Source organism: Haliotis asinina, chromosome 5, assembly GCF_037392515.1.
Source record: "Haliotis asinina isolate JCU_RB_2024 chromosome 5, JCU_Hal_asi_v2, whole genome shotgun sequence".
In the NCBI taxonomy this organism is placed as follows: Eukaryota; Metazoa; Mollusca; class Gastropoda; order Lepetellida; family Haliotidae; genus Haliotis; species Haliotis asinina.
In genome coordinates this window covers 77927540-77935468 of record NC_090284.1, presented here as the reverse complement: position 1 = coordinate 77935468, position 7929 = coordinate 77927540, and positions in this window count along the sequence as shown.

Here is a 7929-nt window from a genome sequence, read left to right as displayed (position 1 = left end):
CATAACATACCTCCCATTATGCAACATTGATTACACTTAGACCTTTATGATAAATTCATACCATACCTCCCATTATGCAACATTGATTACACTTAGACCTTTATGATAAATTCATAACATACCTCCCATTATGCAACATTGATTACACTTAGACCTTTATGATAAATTCATAACATACCTCCCATTATGCAACATTGATTACACTTAGACCTTTATGATAAATTCATAACATGCCTCCCATTATGCAACATTGATTACACTTAGACCTTTATGATAAATTCATAACATACCTCCCATTATGCAACATTGATTACACTTAGACCTTTATGATAAATTCATAACATACCTCCCATTATGCAACATTGATTACACTTAGACCTTTATGATAAATTCATAACATACCTCCCATTATGCAACATTGATTACACTTAGACCTTTATGATAAATTCATAACATACCTCCCATTATGCAACATTGATTACACTTAGACCTTTATGATAAATTCATAACATGACCTCCCATTATGCAACATTGATTACACTTAGACCTTTATGATAAATTCATAACATGCCTCCCATTATGCAACATTGATTACACTTAGACCTTTATGATAAATTCATAACATGCCTCCCATTATGCAACATTGATTACACTTAGACCTTTATGATAAATTCATAACATACCTCCCATTATGCAACATTGATTACACTTAGACCTTTATGATAAATTCATAACATGCCTCCCATTATGCAACATTGATTACACTTAGACCTTTATGATAAATTCATAACATGCCTCCCATTATGCAACATTGATTACACTTAGACCTTTATGATAAATTCATAACATGCCTCCCATTATGCAACATTGATTACACTTAGACCTTTATGATAAATTCATAACATGCCTCCCATTATGCAACATTGATTACACTTAGACCTTTATGATAAATTCATAACATGCCTCCCATTATGCAACATTGATTACACTTAGACCTTTATGATAAATTCATAACATACCTCCCATTATGCAACATTGATTACACTTAGACCTTTATGATAAATTCATAACATGCCTCCCATTATGCAACATTGATTACACTTAGACCTTTATGATAAATTCATAACATACCTCCCATTATGCAACATTGATTACACTTAGACCTTTATGATAAATTCATAACATACCTCCCATTATGCAACATTGATTACACTTAGACCTTTATGATAAATTCATAACATGCCTCCCATTATGCAACATTGATTACACTTAGACCTTTATGATAAATTCATAACATGCCTCCCATTATGCAACATTGATTACACTTAGACCTTTATGATAAATTCATAACATGCCTCCCATTATGCAACATTGATTACACTTAGACCTTTATGATAAATTCATAACATGCCTCCCATTATGCAACATTGATTACACTTAGACCTTTATGATAAATTCATAACATACCTCCCATTATGCAACATTGATTACACTTAGACCTTTATGATAAATTCATAACATACCTCCCATTATGCAACATTGATTACACTTAGACCTTTATGATAAATTCATAACATGCCTCCCATTATGCAACATTGATTACACTTAGACCTTTATGATAAATTCATAACATACCTCCCATTATGCAACATTGATTACACTTAGACCTTTATGATAAATTCATAACATACCTCCCATTATGCAACATTGATTACACTTAGACCTTTATGATAAATTCATAACATACCTCCCATTATGCAACATTGATTACACTTAGACCTTTATGATAAATTCATAACATGCCTCCCATTATGCAACATTGATTACACTTAGACCTTTATGATAAATTCATAACATACCTCCCATTATGCAACATTGATTACACTTAGACCTTTATGATAAATTCATAACATGCCTCCCATTATGCAACATTGATTACACTTAGACCTTTATGATAAATTCATAACATACCTCCCATTATGCAACATTGATTACACTTAGACCTTTATGATAAATTCATAACATGCCTCCCATTATGCAACATTGATTACACTTAGACCTTTATGATAAATTCATAACATACCTCCCATTATGCAACATTGATTACACTTAGACCTTTATGATAAATTCATAACATGCCTCCCATTATGCAACATTGATTACACTTAGACCTTTATGATAAATTCATAACATGCCTCCCATTATGCAACATTGATTACACTTAGACCTTTATGATAAATTCATAACATGCCTCCCATTATGCAACATTGATTACACTTAGACCTTTATGATAAATTCATAACATGCCTCCCATTATGCAACATTGATTACACTTAGACCTTTATGATAAATTCATAACATGCCTCCCATTATGCAACATTGATTACACTTAGACCTTTATGATAAATTCATAACATACCTCCCATTATGCAACATTGATTACACTTAGACCTTTATGATAAATTCATAACATACCTCCCATTATGCAACATTGATTACACTTAGACCTTTATGATAAATTCATAACATGCCTCCCATTATGCAACATTGATTACACTTAGACCTTTATGATAAATTCATAACATGCCTCCCATTATGCAACATTGATTACACTTAGACCTTTATGATAAATTCATAACATGCCTCCCATTATGCAACATTGATTACACTTAGACCTTTATGATAAATTCATAACATACCTCCCATTATGCAACATTGATTACACTTAGACCTTTATGATAAATTCATAACATGCCTCCCATTATGCAACATTGATTACACTTAGACCTTTATGATAAATTCATAACATGCCTCCCATTATGCAACATTGATTACACTTAGACCTTTATGATAAATTCATAACATGCCTCCCATTATGCAACATTGATTACACTTAGACCTTTATGATAAATTCATAACATACCTCCCATTATGCAACATTGATTACACTTAGACCTTTATGATAAATTCATAACATGCCTCCCATTATGCAACATTGATTACACTTAGACCTTTATGATAAATTCATAACATGCCTCCCATTATGCAACATTGATTACACTTAGACCTTTATGATAAATTCATAACATACCTCCCATTATGCAACATTGATTACACTTAGACCTTTATGATAAATTCATAACATGCCTCCCATTATGCAACATTGATTACACTTAGACCTTTATGATAAATTCATAACATGCCTCCCATTATGCAACATTGATTACACTTAGACCTTTATGATAAATTCATAACATGCCTCCCATTATGCAACATTGATTACACTTAGACCTTTATGATAAATTCATAACATGCCTCCCATTATGCAACATTGATTACACTTAGACCTTTATGATAAATTCATAACATGCCTCCCATTATGCAACATTGATTACACTTAGACCTTTATGATAAATTCATAACATGCCTCCCATTATGCAACATTGATTACACTTAGACCTTTATGATAAATTCATAACATGCCTCCCATTATGCAACATTGATTACACTTAGACCTTTATGATAAATTCATAACATGCCTCCCATTATGCAACATTGATTACACTTAGACCTTTATGATAAATTCATAACATGCCTGCCATTATGCAACATTGATTACACTTAGACCTTTATGATAAATTCATAACATGCCTCCCATTATGCAACATTGATTACACTTAGACCTTTATGATAAATTCATAACATACCTCCCATTATGCAACATTGATTACACTTAGACCTTTATGATAAATTCATAACATACCTCCCATTATGCAACATTGATTACACTTAGACCTTTATGATAAATTCATAACATACCTCCCATTATGCAACATTGATTACACTTAGACCTTTATGATAAATTCATAACATACCTCCCATTATGCAACATTGATTACACTTAGACCTTTATGATAAATTCATAACATGCCTCCCATTATGCAACATTGATTACACTTAGACCTTTATGATAAATTCATAACATGCCTCCCATTATGCAACATTGATTACACTTAGACCTTTATGATAAATTCATAACATACCTCCCATTATGCAACATTGATTACACTTAGACCTTTATGATAAATTCATAACATACCTCCCATTATGCAACATTGATTACACTTAGACCTTTATGATAAATTCATAACATACCTCCCATTATGCAACATTGATTACACTTAGACCTTTATGATAAATTCATAACATACCTCCCATTATGCAACATTGATTACACTTAGACCTTTATGATAAATTCATAACATGCCTCCCATTATGCAACATTGATTACACTTAGACCTTTATGATAAATTCATAACATGCCTCCCATTATGCAACATTGATTACACTTAGACCTTTATGATAAATTCATAACATACCTCCCATTATGCAACATTGATTACACTTAGACCTTTATGATAAATTCATAACATGCCTCCCATTATGCAACATTGATTACACTTAGACCTTTATGATAAATTCATAACATGCCTCCCATTATGCAACATTGATTACACTTAGACCTTTATGATAAATTCATAACATGCCTCCCATTATGCAACATTGATTACACTTAGACCTTTATGATAAATTCATAACATGCCTCCCATTATGCAACATTGATTACACTTAGACCTTTATGATAAATTCATAACATGCCTCCCATTATGCAACATTGATTACACTTAGACCTTTATGATAAATTCATAACATGCCTCCCATTATGCAACATTGATTACACTTAGACCTTTATGATAAATTCATAACATGCCTCCCATTATGCAACATTGATTACACTTAGACCTTTATGATAAATTCATAACATACCTCCCATTATGCAACATTGATTACACTTAGACCTTTATGATAAATTCATAACATACCTCCCATTATGCAACATTGATTACACTTAGACCTTTATGATAAATTCATAACATGCCTCCCATTATGCAACATTGATTACACTTAGACCTTTATGATAAATTCATAACATGCCTCCCATTATGCAACATTGATTACACTTAGACCTTTATGATAAATTCATAACATGCCTCCCATTATGCAACATTGATTACACTTAGACCTTTATGATAAATTCATAACATGCCTCCCATTATGCAACATTGATTACACTTAGACCTTTATGATAAATTCATAACATGCCTCCCATTATGCAACATTGATTACACTTAGACCTTTATGATAAATTCATAACATGCCTCCCATTATGCAACATTGATTACACTTAGACCTTTATGATAAATTCATAACATACCTCCCATTATGCAACATTGATTACACTTAGACCTTTATGATAAATTCATAACATGCCTCCCATTATGCAACATTGATTACACTTAGACCTTTATGATAAATTCATAACATGCCTCCCATTATGCAACATTGATTACACTTAGACCTTTATGATAAATTCATAACATGCCTCCCATTATGCAACATTGATTACACTTAGACCTTTATGATAAATTCATAACATGCCTCCCATTATGCAACATTGATTACACTTAGACCTTTATGATAAATTCATAACATGCCTCCCATTATGCAACATTGATTACACTTAGACCTTTATGATAAATTCATAACATACCTCCCATTATGCAACATTGATTACACTTAGACCTTTATGATAAATTCATAACATACCTCCCATTATGCAACATTGATTACACTTAGACCTTTATGATAAATTCATAACATACCTCCCATTATGCAACATTGATTACACTTAGACCTTTATGATAAATTCATAACATACCTCCCATTATGCAACATTGATTACACTTAGACCTTTATGATAAATTCATAACATGCCTCCCATTATGCAACATTGATTACACTTAGACCTTTATGATAAATTCATAACATACCTCCCATTATGCAACATTGATTACACTTAGACCTTTATGATAAATTCATAACATACCTCCCATTATGCAACATTGATTACACTTAGACCTTTATGATAAATTCATAACATGCCTCCCATTATGCAACATTGATTACACTTAGACCTTTATGATAAATTCATAACATACCTCCCATTATGCAACATTGATTACACTTAGACCTTTATGATAAATTCATAACATGCCTCCCATTATGCAACATTGATTACACTTAGACCTTTATGATAAATTCATAACATGCCTCCCATTATGCAACATTGATTACACTTAGACCTTTATGATAAATTCATAACATACCTCCCATTATGCAACATTGATTACACTTAGACCTTTATGATAAATTCATAACATACCTCCCATTATGCAACATTGATTACACTTAGACCTTTATGATAAATTCATAACATACCTCCCATTATGCAACATTGATTACACTTAGACCTTTATGATAAATTCATAACATACCTCCCATTATGCAACATTGATTACACTTAGACCTTTATGATAAATTCATAACATGCCTCCCATTATGCAACATTGATTACACTTAGACCTTTATGATAAATTCATAACATGCCTCCCATTATGCAACATTGATTACACTTAGACCTTTATGATAAATTCATAACATACCTCCCATTATGCAACATTGATTACACTTAGACCTTTATGATAAATTCATAACATGCCTCCCATTATGCAACATTGATTACACTTAGACCTTTATGATAAATTCATACCATGCCTCCCATTATGCAACATTGATTACACTTAGACCTTTATGATAAATTCATAACATGCCTCCCATTATGCAACATTGATTACACTTAGACCTTTATGATAAATTCATAACATGCCTCCCATTATGCAACATTGATTACACTTAGACCTTTATGATAAATTCATAACATGCCTCCCATTATGCAACATTGATTACACTTAGACCTTTATGATAAATTCATAACATGCCTCCCATTATGCAACATTGATTACACTTAGACCTTTATGATAAATTCATAACATGCCTCCCATTATGCAACATTGATTACACTTAGACCTTTATGATAAATTCATAACATACCTCCCATTATGCAACATTGATTACACTTAGACCTTTATGATAAATTCATAACATACCTCCCATTATGCAACATTGATTACACTTAGACCTTTATGATAAATTCATAACATGCCTCCCATTATGCAACATTGATTACACTTAGACCTTTATGATAAATTCATAACATGCCTCCCATTATGCAACATTGATTACACTTAGACCTTTATGATAAATTCATAACATGCCTCCCATTATGCAACATTGATTACACTTAGACCTTTATGATAAATTCATAACATGCCTCCCATTATGCAACATTGATTACACTTAGACCTTTATGATAAATTCATAACATGCCTCCCATTATGCAACATTGATTACACTTAGACCTTTATGATAAATTCATAACATGCCTCCCATTATGCAACATTGATTACACTTAGACCTTTATGATAAATTCATAACATACCTCCCATTATGCAACATTGATTACACTTAGACCTTTATGATAAATTCATAACATGCCTCCCATTATGCAACATTGATTACACTTAGACCTTTATGATAAATTCATAACATGCCTCCCATTATGCAACATTGATTACACTTAGACCTTTATGATAAATTCATAACATGCCTCCCATTATGCAACATTGATTACACTTAGACCTTTATGATAAATTCATAACATGCCTCCCATTATGCAACATTGATTACACTTAGACCTTTATGATAAATTCATAACATGCCTCCCATTATGCAACATTGATTACACTTAGACCTTTATGATAAATTCATAACATACCTCCCATTATGCAACATTGATTACACTTAGACCTTTATGATAAATTCATAACATACCTCCCATTATGCAACATTGATTACACTTAGACCTTTATGATAAATTCATAACATACCTCCCATTATGCAACATTGATT